Source organism: Macaca nemestrina, chromosome 11 (genome assembly GCF_043159975.1).
Source record: "Macaca nemestrina isolate mMacNem1 chromosome 11, mMacNem.hap1, whole genome shotgun sequence".
Classification (NCBI taxonomy): domain Eukaryota; kingdom Metazoa; phylum Chordata; class Mammalia; order Primates; family Cercopithecidae; genus Macaca; species Macaca nemestrina.
In genome coordinates, this window is record NC_092135.1 from 63,730,816 (window position 1) to 63,756,920 (window position 26,105).

The 26,105-nt window shown below is 37.0% G+C and overlaps 1 long non-coding RNA gene across 2 annotated transcripts in view; it reads left to right on the forward strand.

Moving 5' to 3' along the window:
• Positions 1–20,315, forward strand: part of LOC105483309 (uncharacterized) — a 41,443-nt gene extending 21,128 nt beyond the window's left edge. For both annotated transcript variants that reach the window (XR_988165.2, XR_988166.2), the window contains exons 2-3: positions 16,083–16,289; positions 16,695–20,315. This is a non-coding gene — a long non-coding RNA (uncharacterized lncRNA). The remainder of the gene's footprint in view (positions 1–16,082; positions 16,290–16,694) is intronic.
• Positions 20,316–26,105: the final 5,790 nt, after the last annotated feature.

Here is a 26,105-nt window from a genome sequence, read left to right on the forward strand (position 1 = left end):
TTTCACAGGACTTTGTTATATTTATTTTTGACTTAGAGTTCATTTTGTTTGGTTTGTTTGTTTGTTTTTAACTATGTTTTTGGAAGGATAGAAGGTGGATGGACTTTGTAATCTTCTTTACTATTTAGAAACTCTAAATGTCTTAATCTGATTCAGTCCAAGACTGCATAGGAATTACTTGACTTTTGCCATTGAGATAGGTATCATAATCCCTTTACTGCCCTATCCGGAGAATGTTGTGTTTTTCCCCCTTTTAAGAAGTGGAATCTGTCAGTATGGTCACTCCCTTATGACTAACAGGTTAATTATGCTTAAGTATTCTACATGGTCCCTCCCATAAAAACTGCCTCGGAAATCTCCAGTGCCTCAAATACTCTTGTCCTTGAATGGTACAAAGAAGTAGAGGATTCCTGGGGCATCTATGATACTTAATCTCTCTCTGCCTACTGACATTCTAACATTTTGGTGAACCCCATTTTATTTGCTATGGAATTTGACAAATAGCTCGATCCCACAAACATTGAGTAAGCAAGTACCATATGCAAGCAATTCATTCAATGAATATTTTCAACTCCTACTATGTGTCATGCATAAGATTCAACTTAATGAAGGAGAAGGAGGAGGAGGAGAAGGAAGGAAGGAGAACAAGGAAGAAGTTGGGAGTAATCCTTGTTCTCAGGAGCTTCAAATCCTGCCGGGGAGAAGACATGTAAACATCAGGGCAATAGAAATCTTGTGCTGCCTCTGTGGACTGAGAGTGAGAGGGGATAGATCCTTGAAGAAATAACAGTGTGCTTGGGGGAAACATGCTGGGCAGGCAAAAACTTCTGCTGAAAAATACAAATTGAGACGTGAGTCATGCCCGAGGGAGAAGTAGAACTTTGATTCCAGTTGAAGCACAGGCAGTAGAAAATGTATGGATTTGAGAGTTAAAAATAATTTTGAACCCATCTTCACCAATGAGCTGTGGTGACTGTGAATAAGTTATTTTGCTTCTCTAAGCCTCCACTCGAAAATAGGAATTGTGATGTTTAGCCCAAAGCGTTGAGGTATACATCTCCTCAAGCCTCAAGGCAGTCTTGTATAACAACTTAGAGCATGGACTCTGAAGCCAAACTGCCTCAGTTTGAAGACTGGTGCTAACACTTAGCTATTAAACTTAGGCAAATTACTGAATTTATCAGTGCCTCAGTTTCCACATCTGAAAATAGAAATGATAATAGCAAACTGACCCCTCAGTAGTTGTAAGTTAAACAGATAGGTTAATGATATAAAGTACTTTAATAAGTGACTACACATGGTAAGCCCTATAACCATTTGCTATTATTACCAAGTGTTTAGTGATGCAATATAAGCCATTACATTGCCATATTACCCGGATAGTAGATGCTATTTTTTTTATTATAGTGCACTGTGTTAAACAATGTAAGAAATATGACTGTTCCTTGTATTTTTAGGGAAGACCTGAAAGAAATTATAGCCTAGTCATAAGTGACATTCACAAGTAATCATAATAAAGATGGTATGTAATAAATATTGCAAGAAAGATCAGATATGTCCAATTGATAGTTCAGAAGAATAAGGGATCAGGAAGAAAAAAAAGCTATAATTGAGACATGGCCTCCTCATCATGGCCTGGGCATGATAGCAAGACCCCATCTCTTAAAAAAATGAAGAGATATCCCCCAGGAGCATGTGATCCTAGAGGAAGACATGGGTGTACCTTCCAGATTGAAAGGAGAGGTAATGATCCTTGAGTCAGCAATGCAAGATTAGGTAGACTATTGCTAGGTGGATTAGTGCAGGGAAGGCATTCCTGATGAAACCAACAATGGTTGCAAAGGCATAGAAGGGTGAAAAGGCAAAAGGTGTGTGTGTGTGTGTGTCTGTGTTTCTGTGTGTGTCTGTGTGTGTACATGTTACAGAAAAAGACAAAGCAGTCAAGAGAGATGGGATTATAAGATGTGTACTTGGGTACATCACATGAGCAATGGAGACACAAAGATGAATAAGACATGAAGGAAATATTTTTGGATGATGCGTGCTGGAGACTGTTTTTGTTTTTAGTGTCATTTTGTCCTTACCTTTCTCCTTCCTTTTTTCCTTCAAAATACATTTGTTGATATCTACAATGTCCTAGAAAAATATGACTTTCCTTATATCACCTGTTATATAACGTAGCTTTGTCCCATGATAAGTGATATAATAGAAATCACCTCATATCAAAATTATGTTATATGAGAAATATGATAAATAATTTTCCAAGTTACAGTGAAAATAGGCCCCAAATACGGTTCTTTCATTAAACTCTTTGTTGAGTTGCTTTCTCTCACTCCCATGTCCCTACAATACATGAATAGTAGAGAATCCTTTTTTTTTTTTCAGTTTATGTGGGCTTAGTAAAGAGTGGGCAGGCAATAGAGACTTGCAGATCTCAACTGAATTACTAGAGAATTTAATTTTAAATGCTCTAGAAGGTATCTTCTTCACAACTTGGTGGCAAATTCTTTCAGGAACTGAAAGTTGCACGTGTTTTAAAGGGGCATAAGCTTGTGGAGAGCCTTTCTCTTTGGTTTAGCTGCATCAATATGCTGATTTTTTAAAAATACACTGAACATGCAAAAATGAGTATATTATTGACCTTAAATCAATGCCCATCACTGTTTCTATCTTATATAGTTAGCTTTTTGGCTTTTTAATGTTTTCATTGTGAAGTTATTCCAATGAAGACAAAATTTTGTAAAGTTTATTACGCAGGGAGCTTTTAAAATGAAGCAGAGAAATTTTGACCGAGCAATTTCACTTCTAGAATTTTATTCTATGTGTGCATACTTATACATATGTGCAAAGACATATATATCTGAATGTTTATTGTTTTTTGAAGCATTGTTTGCAGGGAAAAAAAGCAGATAACAGCCAAACTATCCTTCAGTAGAGAACTAGTTAAATTATGATATATCCATATAATTAATATTATTCAGTCATTAAAAAGAATAATATAGATCTATATGAGCTTATTTGGAATGATCTCCAGGACATGTTTTTAAATTAAAACACAAATACAAACAAAATAAAGAGAGAAAGAAAAGTACAGAATAGGTACAAGGAAGATTTCCATTGGTGAGACATAAATATTTTTCTGTGCTTTATATATTCATTTAGTACACGTGAATGCTATGTATGCATGGAACATTTCTGAAAAGATCAGCAAGAAAGTACATATAGTGATTATTTCTGGATGGGAATCTGGACTAAGCAGCAGGCACACTTTTCATTGTCCTTTGTATTATGTGATTTTTACCATGCTAATATATTTTTATTAAAAATTATTTAATTAAAGAAAGAATAACTACTGGAGATAAGCCTTTTTTGGTCAGTTCCATAGTGGCTAGTTAGAGGCTATGTGATATGCAATCATGAAATTAATGCCCAAATTAATAAACCAGTATTTCCCAGTCCTGGTTTTATTACAAGTTCATTTCTGAATAGTTCAAGAACTTGTAGAATTATTTTAAAGATCTCAAAATAAAAGTAAGTGGTAATCTAATTTTGAAAGGAAATATGTTTCACACAGTTTGGGAAGAGAGAAGTATTGTTTTCAAATAGGGAGCGGTACCTTAGTGAGTAATTTCATTTGCATTCCTGTGTATCTTTAAGCTGAGTACAAACTAAGAAAAACTGTTCTTGCAGAATACACTGTAAAATTACTTTAATCAGTAATTAATTTGACCTTTCCCTATCAAAGGTCAAAACACCAGAGAGCCTATTGCTCTTAACATCAGCTCCTCTGCGTAATATTTCTCTTTGCTCTGGAACACAATTAGCTCTTGGGAAAAGAGGCCAACTTTTCAGTTTCTGCCTTTCATGGTTTCTGCCTTCCCCTCTGCTTCAGTGCAGGTCAGTCACACAGATAAGCATTATGCCCAGAATAAAACTGGCTCTGTTTATCTGGGCTAATAAATGAATGGAACCAGTTATTTTCATTGGCTTAGTCTGGAAGGAAACCAAACTAATTTCCACAGACCTTAAATTGGACCTAATCCAAGCTACTTGTCCTCACTAATAAGAGCAATAGCAATTAGTATAAAAGTAAAAAATTTTACAAAAGCAATCCATATTTACTGTCAGGCAAGGAAATTGGATAAAACTAGGAACTAACATGAGGGACTCTGAAAGCTCTGAGAAATCCACTTCATTTCTATTTCAATGAGTTTGAGACTTGCAGGTGAATACAACCTTTCTTTAGGTTCTAGTTATTCCAGTTTCTCTCTGGTCAATTTTTCTAATCAAGTTGTGCTAATTTCTGCTGATGAGCAGAAAGTTGTGTATGATACGGTCAAAACTTTTGCACTTTTGTCTTACTTAAGAAACTTAAAACTCACATTTGTATTCCTAGGGTTTCTGACAAGTCGGTATACTTTGTTTCACAATGTGTTCATGGAACAGTGAGATTTTGACTTCCATTGTGCACATGTAATAAAATGTTCTCATTAGTGATATTCACTCAGTATATGAAAGCAGTTACTGCCTCTGCCCAAAAGGCATTGCTCGTTCCATTTAAGATTTATGGTTGGCCTTATAATTATACTCCCAACACTGCCCCTAAATATATTCCCATGGAAAAATATATGAAAGTATTTAACTTAATTATTATCTTGCTCAAAGATCAGGGCAATATCTTGGAGGTGTTTCCAAGACCATTGCTTTATGATTTGAAAGCTGTTTAGCTATTTTTACCAAATAATTAATTCAGATATATAAAGAATAGGATAAACTCTTTATTGAAATGATTTGTAGAGAACTTAAACTAAAGAGTAATTTTCCATATGTATTTTTAAATGAAAATAACTTATTCTTTCTTTCTGATTAAAAATAATGCCTACTTATAGCAAAACAAAATAGGGGAATTCATTAAAAAATTGTTTAAACCCAATGCAACCCACCTATATTTCTAGGTACCCAAAGAATATCACTATGAAAATGTTCATGAACATTCTTTCAGATATTTATATGGATAGACATTAGGCATACACATTTTTTAAAACAAATGGGATAATGCTGGAGGAGTTCAGGACCTGCCACCCCAAAATATGTCCCTTTGGCGTACTGATTATTTTGATTTAAAGACACTTGGGGTTGGGCATGGTGGCTCACGCCTTTAATCTCAGCACTCTGGGAGGCCAACATAGGTGATGACTTGAGGTCAGGAGTTTGAGACCAGTCTGTCTAACATGGCAAAACCCCATCTCTACCAAAAAAATACAAAAATTAGCTGGAAGTGGTGGTACTTACCTGTAGTCCCAGCTACTCAGGAGGCTGAGGCTGGAGAATTGCTTGAACTCAGGAAGTGGAGGCTCCAGTGAGCTAAGATTACACCTCTGCACTCCAGCCTGGGTGACAGAGTGAGATCCTGTCTCAAAAAAAAAAAAAAAAAAAAAAAAAGACATTTAGGAGACAGTAGGTATTAGAAGGACTTTCTGACCACTCCCTTTCTATTTAAAAACAGGCCATAAAATTTCATATGAAAAAGATGCCTTCCTTGTATCAAAAAGTGAAGAACATCCTTATCAGCAGAGACTGGGAATCAACACTAAAATAAATCCATATACACACATTTACTGAAATAACTCTTACTGTCCACTAGTTTTCCCCACTTTATCTTTTAGTTACTTCCCCACAATTAACTGCCCCATAACCCAAACCACTTTGTCTTGTCATTTCTTCACAAATTCATCATTTCTTTGTCCAAAAGGTACATATGCTTTCTACTCTGGTCACTTCTTCATGGTTTCATTTTCCTGTGAGGATTCCCATGTACATGTACCATTCTAATAAAACCTATGTGCTTTTCTCCTATTCATCTATCTTATGTCAATTTGACTTTTAGGTCTAGTCAGAGACCCCAAGAATGTAGAAGACACATTTTATTTCCTCTAAAATACCATACTCTTTTAAAAGTAACAATATACTCTTTAAAATTTATAAAATCAGTAGATGATTAGACAGAGAGATCTCCAACTCACCACTTAAAGTGCTGCATCATATTAGATCCTATTTTACATATTTTACCAATCCACTATTGATGGACATTTAAGTAATTTCAATTCAATTTTAAATAACACTATAGCAAATACCAATGTGTGTTTCTCTAATTATCTCTTTAGGTTTTATTCCCAAAGATTACTGACTATGGATATTTAAAATGTTTGAAATGTATTCTTAACTTCTCCCTCAACAATGTTAAAACCAATGGTTTTAATATCCTTAAAGGTAGTTTCTACTTTACACAAAGGTTATTTGGAAGGAGATTTTGGGTAAAGGAAGTGATTAGGAGGGATAGAGGATTAAGAGATGAGGATGATACTGGATATATTTCTTAAGAAAAAAGTCTATGAGATTATAGAAAAATGAGTACAGCTTAAAGATGCTGAAATATCCTAACAATAGAAAAGGTATGTGTTACATGAAGTTGGGCACCAATCCAAAGAAGTTGCTGAGAGAACAATCTTGTGAACCTACAAGTTAACTATAGTAGAGAAACCCAGAAGTTTTAGTATGAATGAGCTGGAAGGTTACTGTTTCACTCAGGAGGTTAGAAAGATAACAAGAGACCTTGCTTAAATCTGTTTTCAAATATAATGTTAATAATTTTTTCAGTAGGCTAAAAAAAAAAACCAGTCTCTCTTTCTTACTAGAGTTAAAAAACTGCATTGTCCTTTTCCCCCCCACACGTCTGTTTGTACCAGGACGTTCTTTTTTAGATCAGGTTAACAAATACCTTTAGGAGACACTACATTTAGAAAAAGAAGTTATTGTTTTGAAATCTTTCCAAAGTGAATAAAAATAATTCTTATACTTCTACAGATATTTAAATCCAAATGTGTCTGTTAAATGGATAAAACCATAGAGGTCTTTAATTTTGCAAAACAAGCCTACGGCAAACCTATGAAATAGAAAAATGTATTATTTTGAATACTGCCGTCCAATCTTCCCCCACGCTTTCTCTAGTGCCCAACCTTTTCAGCTGACACTGCTACACCTCAGCCTGAAGCCTCTCCCCATCTCGTTCAGCTCTGTCCCTGCAGACGGAACTTCTAGGTGGGGCCCCAAAGACCAAATTTACCTCACTCTATACCCTCTGAATTCTCTAGCCTTTGGCTTTGTTTCCTCAAGGCACTCCAAAATGATGCTCTTTTAACTGATGAACTATTTTGAAAATTAATGACTGACGGTAGACCAGTGTGTTACTACTCCAGGTAGCAAGAGCAATTTAAAAGTGTCCTTCAGTGCTTCAGTGGAAAGAAGTCTGTTCCATCAAGGGAATTCAGGCTTCTTGCAACAGGATGTTTTCTGTTAAATCCATAGTCATACCAAGCGGGGCAACAGCTCTTAGTTTCTAGTCACAATCATAGATACAGATAGGAGCTACTGATAAATATTATTTCATTGGCGCTTCAATTCTATTTAATTTTTAATTTTATCAGAGTAATATACAGATGCATGCTTTTACAAAGTAAAATCGCACTTAGAGAGCTTTTAATAAAAGTAGCTTGCCTGCTACATTGCCTCACTTCAAAAGCAGAATCTTCAACACTTGATTTGTTTATATGTATTTCCAAATTTCTAAACTACCTGCCCACTTTACTGACTTTTCAATTTTAGATATCATTATTGAATGATTTCCCTGTATGGGAAATTAAGATTAAGCAGTCTGATGCATGCTTCTCACCACACACCACAAATACATGTCCCTCCTTCCATCTTCTTACTCTATAGCAGACTTTGGGGTTAAATTAATATTTAATATTTCCATTGATGTCACTGTGCCTATCAATCACAGCTGAAAAATGCCATGTTTTGTAATTTACATTTCTTTTCTCATATTAATTTCCATTATTCCTAGCCTTTAAAATAGCCATGCACTGTTTTGTTTTCTTGTTTCCTATGTGCCTATCATTCATGCAATCTCAAATCTTCTGATACTGCTGCTAAACTCTCAGTAAAATTAAGACACATTAGGTGAACTATCGGTAGTACTTTTCCTTTCATGGAGACAGTCTTCCTGGGGCTGTCTGTCCTTTTGCTTCTCTGGTCCAAGGCAGATACTCTATTATTCCTAATTGTATCTCTTCATTCAAATGACAATAAAACTCAATATCTAGTGAAGAGCAGTCTTGACCTGTGACCTGAAGATACAACTTTATTTTCATTTTGATTATTTTTCCTATGTCTCAAATACGGTTTCTTGTGTGAGTGAGGGATAAGCAGGAAAGAGCAAATGTTGCTGTGTTTTGCCTATAAAATAGACACAGATTCCCAAGAGTGTCTCTCTACAAGAACTTTTCCAGAGATTCCTTAGTTCATCCTACTCTCAGATGGCTAATTTTATTCCCCTTGCAAGTCTTTACCAAAAATGATTTTGTAGCCTGAACTGCTGTGGTACTAGAAATGTCATCTGCTTTTTTTCTGAGTATTCTCATTCTTTCTCATTTTTAATCAGCCCGGTATAGTTTAGATTTCATGTCCTCCTCTTTTTTGGTTGACCCTCTCATTGTGAAGAAGCAAATCGTTCAGCAGCCTCTTGAGAAGTAGGATTTGAGAGGTAAATATATTGAGGTACTGCATGTCAAAAATATCTTTATTCTGTTCTCATGCTTGATTGTGGCTTGGCACAGTACCAAATTCAAGGTTGGAAATCATTTTCCCTTAGAATGTTAAAGGCAGTGCTCTGACTGGAACGGGGCCCATGCTGCTGTTGAGAGGTTCAGTGGAATCTGATCTGGATTCTGAATCCTTGTAATGAGAACTGATTTTTCTCTCTGGGAGACTTTTAAGGTCTTTTCTTTATCTCTGGCTTCCTGATGATAAGCCTTGCTTGATGTGGGTCTTTCTTCATTCATTGTGTTAGGTTCTTAATCAGCGTTTTCAATCTGAGAATGTGCCCTTCAGTACCAGAAATGTTTATTCTATGATTTCCTTGATAATGCTATGCCCTCTGTTATATCTCTTCTCTGTTTGTGGAACTCCTATTAATCCATCTATGCCTAGTGTTCCATTAGTGGAACACTAAGCTTGTGAGAGTTATTTATATCTTACTGCTCAAGGTCATCGCCAAGGTCTGATTTTTCACACAAAAGAAATTTGCAACCTCCTGCATAAATGGGTTAATTGGATGTGAAACCTCTGATTCTTGTCTTTTCTATACTGTTTTTCATCTCTTTGATTTTTATTTTAGTTTCTGACTTTCTCAAAATTTGTGTTTAAATTCTTCTGTTCTTATTTGTGTTACTGTATTGTTTTTTTAAAAATTTATTCCTTTTAGACAGCATTCTGTTCTTTTTCATGGGTGCAAAATCTACTTTTGTTTCTGGGGGTATGACTTACAGAAACTTTTCCTGTTACTCCATGAATGGTTTCTAGTATATGGTGTACTGGCTGGAAATTTAGACTCTGCATCCAGCTTAAATGCCAATCAGTACTGCCATTGACTGTGCCTATGACCTTGGGCAAGTCATCTAACCTCTGCTCATCAGTTGTCTCAGTAAAATAGAAACAATAAGAGTACACAATAACACATGGCATTATTGTGAGGTACAAACGAGAGCAAAATGTAGCTGGCACTCAGAACAGTAGCTGGAAAAGAGGAAGCCTATATAATATGTTATTATATCCATTTCCTCTAAGTTCCTTTTTTTTCCTGTTTTATTTTAGTCTTTATCATTTGTGTTAGACAGTTTCCTCAAATGCCTGATGATCCTTGGCTGTGTGTTCATGTTTAATAATGAAGAACTAAGAAGTAGATTGGAAACTGTGTGCCTTTGAACTCCTGAAGAGCCATGTGGGAATCTAACACCCCAGAGCTGCAATGCTAGGAAGACCTCATGATAGAGAGTGGTGATCAAGGAGCACCAGATGTTGCAATCACTGCCTGCGGCCATATGAGACACCCCAATAAGAACCGCCTCACTGAGTCCAGTAAGCACCCAAAACCATGAGACATCATAATAACAAGAAGTGATTGCTGTTGATTTGTGCCATCAAGTCATGTACAATAGACAAATTATGCAGAGAAGAATAGGCCCTAGAATGAGCAAGAGCCCCACCTAGTATCAGACCTTGTGACTTGTAAGTTTCCCTTCCCATCTAGGAACAGCCTCTCAATCTCTATTCCTTTAAAATCTACTAGACAATATCCTTGTTTGATTCTCTATAGACATTTTAAAGTGTTAATCTTTCATTGAAGTTTAAGACAGGTCATCCAATCCCAGCTGAAGGTAAGTTGGAGTGTTGGAGAGGATGCCCCTCTGAGGCATAGCAATCCCTTGTTTTCTAAGAGTCGAGATGACACATAATGATAAATTACCTATGACAAACACAATATAACTGTTACCTGGATTAATAATCCTCTTTTTCTCTTCACATTTCATCAGTTCCCTCTCTTATCTAAATACATTCCTATGCCAGAAACAGAATTTCAGAAAATAGATTACTTTGCAAATTCAAAAGTGTCTCAAATTTAGGGAAAAGAAAGGGAGATGAGAGTGCCAGTGAAACCTTCTCCAAAGCTAAAACAATCTTTGAAAATAGATGCCCACAAATGTTGCAGCTTGATTTACAGAGGCAGATAATTCAGCATTAAATGAGGTGCAACATGATTGCTAAGAGTATATATGTTTAAACTTTGTCAATAGCTATTACATTGCGAAGAGGGATTTTGGATTTTGAACATCTTGTCAAGTCAAGAGACCTTGTTTACATTTCACTGCTCACTTTATTTCTGCCACCGAAAATGAAATTTGACTTCCTCCAAAGAAGTCATTGCTACAAGGAAGGGTATAAAAGCTGAGAGTAGTCAAGGTGATCTCACAGGGGAGAAGGTAACTAAGCATCCAAATGGAAACACTTAAATTTAAACAGCTGTAAAACATGTAATCAGCCATTCAAAATGTAATTGTCAAATTTGGCTACACTTACCGAACATTTTACTCTGTATTTGTTTGAAATGTTTTGAAACTCTAAGTTTAGGTTGAACATCATATTTGGCTAGTAGGGAAAATTTTGCCTATTCTGATTTACAGTGAACTACAGGAAGTTAATCAGTTGCCTGGAAGATATTGACTGAAACTATGATCTGCATAGGTCACTTAGTTACTAACTGGTTGTGGGAAAGGCATGGCTAAGCCTACTGCACCAAAGATTTGAACTATGAGCACCACACACAGGAGGAACCTTAACCCTTAGCAGTCAAATGCTGCATATAATAATATGCAGAGGAGGAAACTCTATCCTTTAAGTTTGTTAAAAACCAGCACTTTTAGGAGGAACCATCTGCCATTCTCTGACAGTTTACATGTGTTTCCATGAAAAATGAGATAAAGTAAAATAAAATAAAAATAAGCACAAGTTTACTCAGAGATGATGAAACCCCAAACTAGATTGGTGGTTGAGAAACATGATGTTCATGGCCTTCATAGTGAAGACATTGTTGTTAAGCACTCTACTCTCATTACCTCTTTTAGCCCTTGTAACTGCTGTGATGGATATGTCTGTATCTCCCCCTCTATATTTGAGGAAACAGAGACTAAGCAATAGGTTCAACAACCATCCTGATTTGCCTGAGACTGAGAGGTTTCCCAGGTTGCAGAATTTTCACTCTTAACACCAGGAGACTCCTGGGCAAACCAGAATGGTTGGTCACCTTATTCAGCAGCAGGCCACTTACTTACTAACTGGTCATGGAAAAGGCATGGGTAGGCCTACTGCACTAAAGGTTTGAAAGCAACTCCACATGGCAGCAAGCATTTCTTTCTGTGTTATAGGGTATCTTCCTTTTTTGGAGACAGAGCCTTGCTGTGTCACCCAGGCTGGAGTGCAGTGATACAACCATAGCTCACTGCAGCCTCGAACTCCTGGGCTCAAAGGATCCTCCCACCTTAGCCTCCCAAGTAGCTAGGATGACAGGTGCCTGCCACCATGTCTGGCTAATTTTTTTAAAATTTTATTTTATTTTTATTTATTTTTTTTTTTTTTGAGATGGAGTCTCGCTCTGTCACCCAGGCTGCAGTGCAGTGGCACGATCTCAGCTCACTGCAAGCTCCACCTCCTGGGTTTATGCCATTCTCCTGCCTCAGCCTCCCGAGTAGCTGGGACTACAGGCACCCGCCACCTTGCTCGGCTAGTTTAATTTTTAATTTAAAAAATTTTAAAATTGGGGGTCTCACTGTGTTTCCAGGGTGATCTCAAACTCCTGGACTCAGGCGATCCTGCTTCCTCACCTTCCCAAAGTGCTGGGATTACAGGTCTGAGTTGCCATGCCCAGCCTTATAGGGTATTTTTCCTTGTACTGATTTAGATATTCAACCCTCTCCACCTATCCTTAGACCTGAGAGATACTCACACTATATGATCTGCTAAACCATTCAAAAGTGAACATGCCCCCGTGCCCCTATGAAGCTGAAATGGCAGCATTCACATGTATCTGATATAAAGTCTTACTTTTATGATAGAGGAAGCTAAAGCTTAGAGAGGTTAAAGTAGTTAACCAAGGTGCCATTTAACTTGACTTCTGTAAATCACCTTGAGACTTAAAGGAACAAATTGTTTTTCCTTTAAATTAGAAATCTTTAATACCTGGATTAGGTTCAAAGGGTAAACTGTCAAGGGTAAATTTCAAGAAGAGATAGTATTTCAAATTGGTGGTACTGAATGATAAAAATACATAATCTGTAATGCATATTTGCAAGTAATCAATTCGGCTGTAGAAGGCAAGAAAATAAACAGGATGCGTGAAGCTCAGAAGATGCATTAAGCATAGATAAATAAATTAGTAATCTATAAGACATGTGCAATATAAATGAGTGAAGCATATGTGTGTGAAAATAGAAGTGGTTGAAAGGACCAAGTGACTTTATTCATGATATACTAATTATATATCAAGCATGTGTGTTGCCAACTAGTCACGTTACACAAAGTATATAATGTAACTTGTAAGTATTCAGAAGAGGAACTCTTGAACTATATATGAAAGGGAAGGTTTCTAGAAGAGGTGATACCTAACCAAATTCTAAAGGCTCCAAGAAGGTAAGGGTGGGCTGGGGAGGGGCATTCAGATGGAGACAACCATAGGTGGTTGGGTATATGGATGCATACAGGGTAAGGAATCACTGTAGGTTGATTCTATGAAAATGATTGAAGTCAAAACGGAAGAACGGTCTAAAAAGTATGCAGGATGGATACTGCATCCTTTTCAAGGAAAGAGGTAAGATGATATGTAGCATTTGACTTACTTATATTGCAAAGAACTCAAAGCATGTATTAATATCTTTAGTAATAATAGATCTAGGTTGGGCCTTGGGAATAGGTATAGATTTGGACTTATCATGTCAAAAGACATTAATGTTCAAAAATTCTATTACCATGTCGTCAAAAACATCTTTACTTAGGAACCTAAGAGGTTTTATTTTAATACTAATATAGCAACTGAAAAGAGTAAAACCTTGACATGCATCTGTTAAAGTCTCATCTATCATCATCATTATCATCATTGTTACCTTTATTAAGTAAATCTACACTGTGTTAAATAACCACCACACATTATCTTACTTAATATGTAATACTATAAAGTACTATACAATATACTACACTAATACTATAAAATAAGTACAACAGTCCCCCACTAATCCATGGGGGATAAGTTCTAAGACCCCAGTGGATAGCTGAAACCTAGAAGAGTACCACACCTGATGGCCATCAGTTGGAATACGTATCTGTTCATGTCTTCCACTCACAAGTTTAATGCCTTTTCCATCTAACCAAGCACTTAGCATGCACTGTGGCTGTAATTTCTGCAATTTGTGATGTGACAACCAAACTGGCAGAAATTTCTTTTCCTTCTTCACAATTTCACAGACAGAACATCTTAGCAATCTCAGCATATGATTTTTTTCCTCCCTAAAATTGACGACTTTTATCTTTTCGCTTAAAGGAAGCAACTGACGCCTTCTTTTTGGCATATTCAAATTGCTAGTATCCCTCCTCTTGCACTTTGGAGCCATTAGTAAGTAAAATAAAGGTTATTTGAGTCCAAGCACTGGGCTGCCAGGACAGTCAATCTGATAACCAAGACGGATACTGAGTGACTAATAGGCAAGTAGTGTGTACAGCGTGCAGGTGAGGATTCATGTCTCGAGGAGGACAGAGCGGGACAGCATGAGATTTCATCACGCTACTCAGAAGGGCACAAAATTTAAAACTTAAGAATTGTTTAATTCTGGAATTTTCCATTTAATATTTTCAGGTTGACCAGGGCTAACTGAAACTGCAAAAATTGAAACCATGGATAAAAGGAGACTACTCTTGACTTAAATAAACTTTAACTGAAAATGAGGCTCTGAGAGTTGAAGTTTATATGATCAAGAAGTGGCAAAGTTGGCCTAAGAAGCCTAATGTATATGATTCCAAAACAATAAGGTTTGTATCCAGAATCAGATACATTCGGCTTCTTAGGCCAACTTTGCCACTTCTTAATTGTATAAACATGATCAGAAATACATTCTGATAATAAATGTTTTAACAATTAGACTTTAGTTAACATAACTCAAGTCAGTACAAATTTCAACAAAGCTGATAGTACCAGGAGTCGTTCCAAGTGCTTTTCATGATTATATAATACTTTTCTAGCCTTCTATAGCCACAAGCAAGAAGAAAGAAGCACAATCTGAATGCCAACCCTGCCCACAGTGTTCAGTAGACAAAAATTTCCCTTGATACTCAAAATTGCCTGGTGCAATCTCACCTACCACCAATACCACTGTGAGGATTTATTTAGCAGCTTCATGATCTATGCATTCTTCGCCATCAACATCAAAGGCTAAATAGCAAAATCACAACGTTAACCTTTCTCCAGAGTAATTTATATACCATTAAGAGATGCAGTCTATCAAAGGAATATATGCCATTGAAGGTAGAATTTTAATCATTGACAAACATCCTTAGGAGAGATTTTGTGGTTTTCTTTTTTTTAGATGAGGTAAGGGAGATAGAGATAGGATGTCAGGGGGTATGGTAGAGAGTAGTTTGGGGAAAAGCAAACCCTCTCTTGCCAAAAGTCCCTCACTTTATTTGTAATGACTCTACCTCTGGATTGTAAGTATTGGGAAAAAATCATTAACAAGTGCAAATTGTTGTAAGTGACAAAATAGAAAGTTATTAGTCTTTACACATATGTATGTGTGTGTTATCAATACACTGCTGTAAACAGTACATGGTGTGTTATGAATTTAGCACTAAAAACATTATGCATAAATTGGAACAACTATCTGTATCATTAGGTAAGAGCTATCTGTCAAAACAAGGGGCCTATAGTGCCAAGAAATGGAGTGGGAGGATTTTATGGAATACCGGAAGAGGCACTCATGATTAGTGGTCCACTTCCCATAACACAACCAAATTCAGTTGACTGGTTAAAACCAAGATTCAGCAGCTTCCAGGGCCACTTCTACTTAGAATACCAAGAAAAATACTTCTGCTGTCCACTCACCTGTAAAGAACGGAAGGACTTTTCCAACTCACAGGAAATGCATTTCTTTCCAACCTGAAGAATTAAGAGTTGGCTAGTCATTCTCCCTACTTTTTGTTCTCTTTCCTGTATCTTGGTCAAAAATGTGGGAAAACCGAGGCGTGCTAAAGATATTTTGAGCTCTCCTAATCCTTGGTTAAAATTGTCTGCTCTGCCGCTCTGCTGAGGCAGGAGAATGGCCTGAACCTGGGAGGCAAAGCTTGCAGTGAGCCGAGATCGCTCCACTCCTGGGTGACAAAGCGAGACTCCGTCTCAAACAACAAAACAAAACAAGCAAACAAACAAAAACAAAAACAAAAAAAATGTCTGCTCTGGAGAATGGTAATGAAATGTAATAAAAGCTCTAGAAGGAAACCCCATATGTAAAAACTTTTCATCACACCAACTGGTTATTCTTTCTGAGATGGGCCTGAAATTAAACCAATCTTTAAAGACAGAAGTTCATAGCAATCTCTAGGATGAGAAAACCTGGGCTCATTCGTTCATTCTTTCTTTCTTTCAACAGGATTAACCAAGTGACTTCTAGGTGGTGCTGCACTTCTGTGTCTTTTTGTTGAGCGTTGAAGCAGAAAACGAGTGGGAGGCAAACCATGACAAAGTGCCTGACACTGAGAAACTGGAAAATTGAAATGCAGATGGGGTTTCATTTTTGTCTCCTGATAATGTTTTTGGAAGTTTTGATTTCCTCCCCACAATTGAATTCCCAATAAAGGTATGGAAAGTTCATTGTGCAATGGCCGGGGAATTCCTGGGTCACTTGCACCTCTTGAAGAAGCGATTAGGGATGGGGTCACTGTGTTCCCCAATAACTGTAGTAGAGCTGGGAAGTCAAGGACCCAGTCACTTTCCGAGCTTTTGTTTCCTCAGATTTCAAATAGGCATTGAAAAATAAAACAAAGCACAACATATTTCACAAAGAATTAAAGAGAACTTCCACAAAGAACCTGATCATTGCATGTGAGATAACACATCCAAAATTGCTAAGTCAGGAACTTGAACCAAAGATCTTCTGGTTCAGTTTGCAAGAGATCTAAAAAGCCATTTGAGAGGGTCAGACAACAATTTTACTATTAAACGAGGGCTTAATTTGTTTTTCTCTGGACTTCTGACCACTCAGGGGCCATGTGATGTGTTCTGAGAAATGGTGTCGTGGCAGTAAAAGATAGTGGCCTTCTTCAAAGAGTCATGCCTTACGGAGCCTCCCTAGTGTTTCACCTGGGCAAAAAGAAAAACAGAATTTCACAGAAAATTAAAGCTTCACTCTCTTTCTTTGACAAAGATATTTGGCAAGATTCATCACACAGTTCCACAAGCATTAGTCATTGATGGATCCAAAGCACGGACTGAAGAACAGAAAAACCTGCTGATACAAGTCCCTTCTCAGGAATGGCTTGGACTGACCAGGCTGGTTCTTCCACCCAATTTGGCCACTGGATTTCAAAGACAAAGTTTTGGACTTGAATTTAGGTAACTTTAAGTCTATTGAAGAACCTTATTGTTTTGACAAACTTGAGAGATGATTTGTGTGTACTTGTCTGTTTTATGTAATAAGAGAGAAATGGCGAACTCCATAAGAACAAGAATTGTGTTATGTCTGGCACATTGTAAGTGCTCAATAAATATATTCACTACATAAATAAATAAATAAAGGCCAAAAAAAGCCTGCAAAATTTTTGGAAAGTTTTAATGATAGTGTGGTAAAAAATAAATAGAATAATAAGAAGAAATGAAGCCACGAATTCATTATGTTATTAAAAATAATTTGAAAAGAAAACCAACATACCCAGAAAAGCAGAGCCTGAGAAACTGCAGAAAAATGGAGCAGAAGCCTGCTTTATCTCTGGACTTGGTGTTGAGACAATATGTTTCCTCATTGCTTAAGCCAGTTTTTCTATTATTTGCAGTGAAAAGTGCTATAATTGATTCAAGATCAGTGCATTTACTTCCAGTGGGGCATATTCTTTCCAATAACCACAAGGCATTAGTTGCTTCCCCTAGACACTCCTTCCTCTATTGGAAGATCTGGGAAACCAAATTAGTTATTGGAAATTTCTCTGCCTCAACTCCTCCCTTCCCTCCTGAAGGTGAGTTCTTTAAAAGGGAATGGGATGAATTTTCAGAGAGCTTGAAATAAATCTTTGGAAATCCTGTTGAAGTACTGCAACCCAGAAACAAGATCCCCTCTCTAGTGACTGGGAGATTCAAGACACTTCACAGTGAGAACTTTTTTTTTCTTCGTAAACAATGGTGAAGACCCTCTGTCCTTGTTTTCTCCTTTGCTTCTCTTTGTGTAGACCGTCATTGTTCAAAAAGTATATCTCACATGAGCTTCTCATGCAAGCTACATATATGGAGTTTAAATTTTTCTAGCAATTACATTTAAAAAGTAAAAAGAAATAGGTGAAAATAAAGTTAATATTATGTTTTATTTAACCCAATATATCTAAAATATCACTTCAACATGTAATTAACATAAAAACTATAGAGTTATTTTACATTCTCTCTCTTCTTTTTTTTTTTTTTTTTTGAGATGGAGTCTCACTCTGTTGCCCAGGCTGGAGTGCAGTGGCACCATCTCAGCTCACTGCAAGCTGCATCTCCCGGGTTCACATCATTCTCCTGCCTCAGCCTCTGGAGTAGCTGGGACTACAGGTGCCCGCCACCGCACCCGGCTAATTTTTTGTATTTTTAGTAGAGACGGGGTTTCACTGTGTTAGCCAGGATGGTCTCGATCTCCTGACCTCATGATCCACCCACCTTGGCCTCCCAAAGTGCTGGGATTACAGGCATGAGCCACCGCACCTGGCCTACATTCTTATTTTTATACTATGTCTTCAAAATCCTGTGTGTATTTTGCACTTAGAGCATATCGCAATTTGGACCAGCCACATTTCAAGTGCTCAATAGACAGCACGGTTGTAGCCACACATGAATCTCCTTTACTTCTGTTACAGCATAAAACTCTTAGACACATAGCGTTTAGCATCTAATTAATTACATAACTGTATTACATTGTTATTGCAATCATCATTAAACAAGTCTCATTCCAACCCCATATCTGATTTAATGCAATCTTACATGAAACAGTTTATTATATTGAGATATAAGCCAGTCTTGATGGCTATAGAGATGTCATTTCTCTTTATCCAAAGATTTCCTTATTATTCTTTACTGAATGTCACTTTTACAGCTATTAGATGGGAATATTATAATTTATTCTAGAACCTTCTATTTTTAAACTATGTATTAACCAAAAGTACACATGTATGGGGTACCTGCTTATTTCTGGTAAGCCCACTAGCTGATGTAGCAAATAGGTATCCAGGCCAAAAGCAAAACTTTGATAGCTGGCCTTTTGTTTAAAAAGTGTTTTATATCTGATTAGCTGAATTCTAACTTATCTATCTTAGGAAATAGATGAAGAGTATAAGAGACAGTCTACTGTGGTGGAAAGAGCATAAACTTCAGAGTCAAACAAACTTAACCCTAACACTTACTGGCTTTGTAACACTGGATATATTCATTAGCTTCTCACTTGTAGAATGAGAATAATAATATATTATGTCTGAGACTGCTAGTTTTACCTCAATATCCATTCTCCCCTTCTTCATCAGTAAATACCCCCAAAAGTTAGCTAGACACAGATGCCAGAAAAAAGTCCATGTTGTCAGCCCGTTCTTGCAGCTAGATGTGTTTATGTGGTTAAATTCTGGACACGGAGGTCTAAATAAAAGTGGTGGCTGTAACTTCCAAGAAGTTTTAAAAGTTTTAAAAAGGAGGGAGAATGCCATTTTCTTCCTTATGGCTAGAATTCAGACATGATGTGTGGAGCTAGAGAAGTCATCTTGAACCATGAAATGTAAACTGTGTTGAGAACAGTAGAACAAGAGCAGAGCCCTGGATCCCTCCTGACCATGGAATCACCACCAAAGCCCAGGGTTTTAGAAAAGAAAGAAATGCATTTCTATTTTTTTTTAACCATTGTTGTTACTTATTTTCTCTAACTTGCTGCTGAACCCAACACATGCTTAATCCATAGGATCTTTTTGAGGATTAAATGGGATGGCATATGTAGTCCACTTTGTACAGTGCTTGGCACCTGGGAATGCAGGTGCTTAATATAGCACTGCTTTTATTGCTAGCATAAAATATCTCCTTAAAAGCGTCACTATAAGGGTCAGATGAAACCTATAAGTGAGCTTGATTTTTTAATCTGTAAATCTGAGAATCACTGTATAAATGTTTGTTATAATTATCATCACCGCCATTAAATTATTACAAGGAACTGGCTAACTGCCAGCATGCTCTACTATGAACAATCTATATTTAGGTGAATTAAAAAATAGATACAGACTTCTTTGTTTTTGTTAGGTTTACTTAACTTTAGTCAATTGTGAATGTTTATAGGCTTGCCATTACATTGATGCTTCAGAACTTAGATGAAACACTCATTTGGGTGGTATAAAGAAAATGCTTAGAACTTGATGAGTCTATGACATCTTTTATTCATTTACTTTTACCTTAAAAAGTTCTCTATTACAAAAATCAATATAGTGTTTGTAGTTAAAATAAATTATAAGGACGTGAGTAAAGTGAAAGAAGACAGTTCACCCCCTTCCTTCACTTCCATCCCATTCTTTGGAATTAACCATATTACAATGTAACCAATTATTCCTTGTATGTAAATATCATTTTTATATAATGGGATATACACATGTATAATATACATTTTCTATTTCCAAATGAAAAAAAAATCCTTTTTTTTGCATAAAGTTCAAAGTTGTTGAAAAGAAAATCTTTTGCAACAGCTTTTTTGTTTTGTTCATTTCCCAACTTAAAATGTCTCATGGGCATCTTTCCATGTAAATACATATTCATCAATCCCATATTTAACACCATATACGGAGTCATTTAAACATTTTTACTAATTAATTATTGGAAAGTTGTTTGTAAAATAAAGGAGACTGCCCTTAAAATAAAATAGCAACTTAGCTAGGATTAAATAAGGTAATTCAGCAAAATGCTTAGCAAAGGTTTGGCAGATTGTAAATGATTGATGAATAAATATTAGCCATTATGATATTGATGAGAGTGAGGATTAAAGATGACTGTCTCTCTAAGCTCACTCTCAGTAAATTTCTGTTGTCAGAGAAGTGGTTTATTTTATTTAATTGCCCAATATGTACATTTATATATAATATTCCCATCTTATATTTTCATTTTAAGGCTGTACTTGGCTGTGTTATATGGTGGAGGTGGGTGCCATGTTCTGGAAGGACTGTCAGACTCAAGTTGGTTCTCTTCAGGATCTGCCCAGCCCATGGCGACCTAGTACAGTGCCAAAATTGAATTAAAAAATACAATCCATCCATCTGTCAGCTAGTGAGGCAGCAAATAAGGTATTTAGCTTCTAGGGCATTTACAAGCCTAAGTTAATTCTATCTAAAAGAAAAACATCTGCTGGATGGGACTCACCTCCTCTGAGGCTTTGAAACCAGTGGGGATTTAAACAGGTATAAATAATGACTCTTGAATAGCCACCAGGCAGCCAGTGGTGCAGCCTACTCTGGGGAGATGAGTCACAGGCTGAGCCGTGGGTAGTAGCAAGTCCCTCGGAGAAGGGAAGAGGGGTGTCTGGGATCCCAGGAAGAGCAAGAAATGCAGTCTGTCAGCTCCGCAGCAGAGGAGGGGCTGCGACAGGAGCCCTCACCCAGAAGGGGTGAATGGTAAATCTACCTCAATAGACAGTGGGCTGTGCATTGTAAAGCTGATCATTTTGCTGTCCCAAAAACATCTTAAGTATAATTATACCAAAGTCTGAAAAAAGACTGGCTAAAGAGAAAACTAAAATAGATTTTTTTAAATGCAAACACACAATTCTGCCTACAAAAATGTTAAGTGCCAAGAAAAACACTGTTAAAATCCAAGAGGACCTCCTTTCCTAAACTGCAGTGTTCAGGAATTTATATGTATTATAAGGTTGGTAGTGACCATGGACAAATCATTGCCTACACCTCTGCCAGAACGTCTCTCATTTCTCATGAAGCCAGAACTTTAAATGTCACAACTAGATCAGAAATAACATTGATCTCAGAACCATGATGTACTTTTTTTCCGCTCTGCATGGGAGCATCAGGGGTGCCTAAAATGCATCCCTCACAGCTCTTGAAAAGCCCTGTGCCTTGCAGAAGGGATGCCTTTCAGTGCATCCGCGAGGAGGTGGCGCCTTTTGATAATTCACACAAAGTAGAGGGAGGCTTTGCTAGTAGAGGGAGGTCTTACCTTGACTGGATGAGAGACCTAAGTTTGGATCTCGACTAAAGTGTCTTCCAAGAGCAACATTCTTGTTGACATAACATGCCATTCTCACCCCCTACACACTCATAGATTTATGGAGTTTTGAACTAGTAAAATGCTTTAGAAATGACCAGTACCCACCCATTTTGTTGATAAGGGACCTGAAGCATAGAGAAGTGAGGTAGTTTGAATATTTGTCCCTACCCAAATCTCATGTTGAACTGTAATCCCCAGTGTTAGAGGTGAAGCCTGGTGGGAGGTGTTTGGATAATGGGGGCAGATTCCTCATGAATGGCTTGGGCCATCCCCTTGGTGATAAGTGAGCTCTGAGTCAACACTGAGATCACGTGGTTTAAAAGTGTGTGGCACCTCCCTCCCACCTCAACTTCCTTTCTTTTGCTCCTGTTTTTGCCTCATGATGTGCGTACTCCCCCTTGACTTCTTTCGAGAAAGGGTCTCACTCTGTCACTCAGGTTTTTTGCAATAGTGCAATCATAGCTCACTGTAGCCTCAAGCTTCCAGGCTCAAGCAATTCTCTCACCTTAGCCTCCCAAATAGATGAGACCATAGGCATGCACCACCATGCCCAGGTGATTTTTGTATTTTTTTGTAGAGATGGGGTTTTGCCATGTTTCCCAGGCTGGTCTCTATATTTTGTGCCAAGCGATCTGCCCCCACTTGGCCTCTCGATGTGCTGGGATTACAGGCATGAGCTACCACCACACCTGGCCTTGCCTTCTGCCATGATTGGAAGCTTCCTGAGGCCACCCCAGAAGCAGATGCTGCTACTCTTCTTGCACAGTTTGCAGAACTGTGAGCCAAACTTCTTATTTTATAAATTACCCACTCTCAGATATTTCTTCATAACAGCACAAGAATGGTGTAATACAAAAAGTAAAGAGTTTGCCCAAGTTTAGATAATCGTAATTTTTATTAAATGATATTAAAATATAATCTTCATTGGGTTTGTTTATAGATTCTTTTTAATAATGCATCAGTAGAACTATATGTACTTATCGATTGAAGTATAAGCTACAATTTCAAGCATGTGAAATAAAGGCAATTCTTCTTGCTCTTTAGATCATAAATGTTTAGTCCTCAATATAGATTTCCACATTCTACCACTTCACTACTGTACTACGTTTTTAATTAGATTTGTGAGGTCACATCTGCTGAGAAGTCTTTTTTCCCCTCCAGAATGGGTTGGGTTCCCTCCCAGGTGGGGTAGCCCAATCATCACTTTGGGCTTTCTCTGTGATCCTGTTTGTGACAGTATCTTGGGATTGTCTATATAATTTTGATTCCCTAGTTACTTATAAGCTCTGTGAAGATTAAGACTGACTGGGCATTTTTTTCATCATTGTATCCGCAGTACTTAAAATAGTGTTTGCAAATATAAAGGGGGATAAATAAGCATTTGCAGGAAAAGGAAGAAGGAAGGAAGCAGAGATGGAGGGAGGGACTCATACAGAAATTGATATGAAAAATGGAATAGCAAACGAACGTTAAGGAATAAGAGATAGAAGCAGAACTAAATGTGAAGAATTGAAGAGTTACCTAATTCACAGATTTTAAGATTTCTAAATAAGTAGGACAGAGCATAACACTATTCAGCAGAGTCTCTGGTCTTTGTCTTTGTCTGTCTACCCGCAGATGGTGGTGTTTGAGTCATGTGGCAGAAATGCTCCAAGATTTCTGCCTCCTAGTGTTCACATCTTTGGATAATTCCTTCCCATTTAATGTGGCCAGAAGCTACTGTGACTTGCTTCTAACCAATGAAATATGGCAAAGGTCATCAGGTGTCACTCTGTGATTATGTTACATTTATATAAGATTCTGTCTTGCTAGCAGACTCTTCTAGAGACTCTCCTTCCTGGCTTGATGAAGTTACAATAGCAGCCATGTTAGGAAAGCGTGGGTGATGAGGAACTGCAGGTGGCCTTTGGGCACTGAGGGTGGCCTCTAGGAGCTGAGGGTAACCTCCAGTCAACACCCAGCAAGAAGCCAGAGCCCTCAGTCCTACAATTGCAAGGAAGTGAATTCTTCCAACAATGTGAATGAGCTTAGAAGCAGATTCCTCCTTAGTAAAGCCTCCAGATGAGAATACAGCCCAGTTGACACCTTGCTTAAAGACTGGTGAGACAGTAAGTAAAGGACTCAACTAAGCCATTCCCAGTCTCCTGACTCACAGAAAGTGTGAGATAATAAAAGTGTTTGGTTTTAAGATAATAAGTTTGGGGGTAATTTATTAAACAGCAAAAGTAAGTAATATAAGGTGTTTGGTTACAAATAAGCTATAAAAATAGCCAAAAGAAAGAGAAAGAGAGAAAAGAAAGAAAGAAAGAAAGAAAGAAAGAAAGAAACAGAAAGAAAGAAAGGAAAGAAAGAAAGAAAGAAAGAAAGAAGGAAAGAAAGAAAGAAAAGAAAGAAAGGCAAAGAAAAGAAAGGAAAAGAAAAGAAAAGAAAAGAAGAAAGGGAGACAAAGAAAGAAGGAAGGAGAAAGAAAAGATGGAAGGAATATGGCCTTAGTTAAATTATATGTATTTTTTTAGATTTAATTTGGTGATTTTCAAATCAGTATAGAAAACATCTGAAGAAATTACAAGATTTTAAGAAAATGAAAAACATCAGCAATTTACCAGGCCTGCAAGGGAACATAAGAAATCTGATAACTTATCACCACTAAGGCAAATTTGTGTGAGTGAATTCTATGAATACACAGGACTGGACAAGATCTTAAGAAGACAGATGGTCTATACTCATCTTCAGGTTAGGCTTTTCCTAAATACTTCCAAACAATGATAATGATGATGATGACATCAGTACTTTGAGCTTTTATTTACTGAGTTCCTCATATATATATATCATATAGAATAGGAAGAAACTAATTTTTATGAAACACCTGCAGTTGTCCATGCGCTATACTGCAAACTTTATATGTCATCTTACAGAAAATAGCAAACCCATACAATAAGTCACAATTATTTCCCCCATTTTACACATGCACAGCCAGCCAGAAACACACAAAGTAACTTGCTCTAATTCACCCAGCAATTTAATTGTAAAACTGTGATTCAAACACATGTTTAATAGTCCTCACGATCTGAAAAATTTCCCAAGTAATCTAATTTCCAACTTCTATGCCATCTTCTAAGCCAAAAGATGCTAGATAGGTAGCCATCCTAATTTTTTTCAATCATTTTACATTAAAAAAACTGTGAATATGCTATAAGGTAAGACAAATTTAAATATTTGGAAAAGATTTGAAAACACAATTAATAGAAGAGAACTTCAAATGGCTAACAATGTTTGGTAAAATGGTCACCCTCATTAATAACCAGAAAAACACAAATTAAAATGAGATATCCCTTTATACCCATCAGGTTTGTAAAAATTATAATTTTCCATAATAGTAGGTGTTGAGGGAACAGTGAGACTTGCAGCCTTTGTACAAGGTTAGGGAGAATCTAGGACTGATGAGGTCAGTTAGCAATGTTTGGAGAAATTTGTGGGTGTACCCTAGATCCAATGATAGGGTCTCCCACGTATTTTGTGGGAGCTAGGAGCTGGTGTCAAACAAGTTCTATTATTAGGGAACAGATAAATAAAATATATTCAATGCACACTATGGAATAACATGCAGTGGTTGGTAGCAATGAATGAGTACTTATAGCATCATCTCAAAAATAGCATGTTTGAGTGAATAAAAAATATGGCAGAGAATGAAATCTATTGCACAATACCACTTAAAACATGCATGCATATAATGAGTTTATATATTTTTCAAATATATTTATATACTCAATGACATATATCAAACTCATTGGAATGGCTGCTTGTGGGGGAAGGGAAAATGGAAATGAAGTCAAGAATGAACTGAAAACATATGGAGGGAAAAAAGAGACAGGCCTGACCAGACAGCTAATGATTGAACATTATTAATTACAGAGTGTGACTAACTCATCTCTCAGCAGTTGAGGTATCCCCAAAGACAACTAAAACTGCTGTGGAATGAAGCTCTATTGTTATTGGCTAAGAGCTTATGCTGACCTTGGATATTTGAATTTACAAAACTATGTACCCAACATTTTATTGGGAAAGGAAGCCACATCAGGAAAATGTGGTTTGAAATGCTGTGGGGAGCAGAGGAAAATTTTTTCTAAAGATAAAATAATTAATTTCTTAGATTTGTACTTGGAGAAAACATGATGGCAAATATTTTGGCCATTGT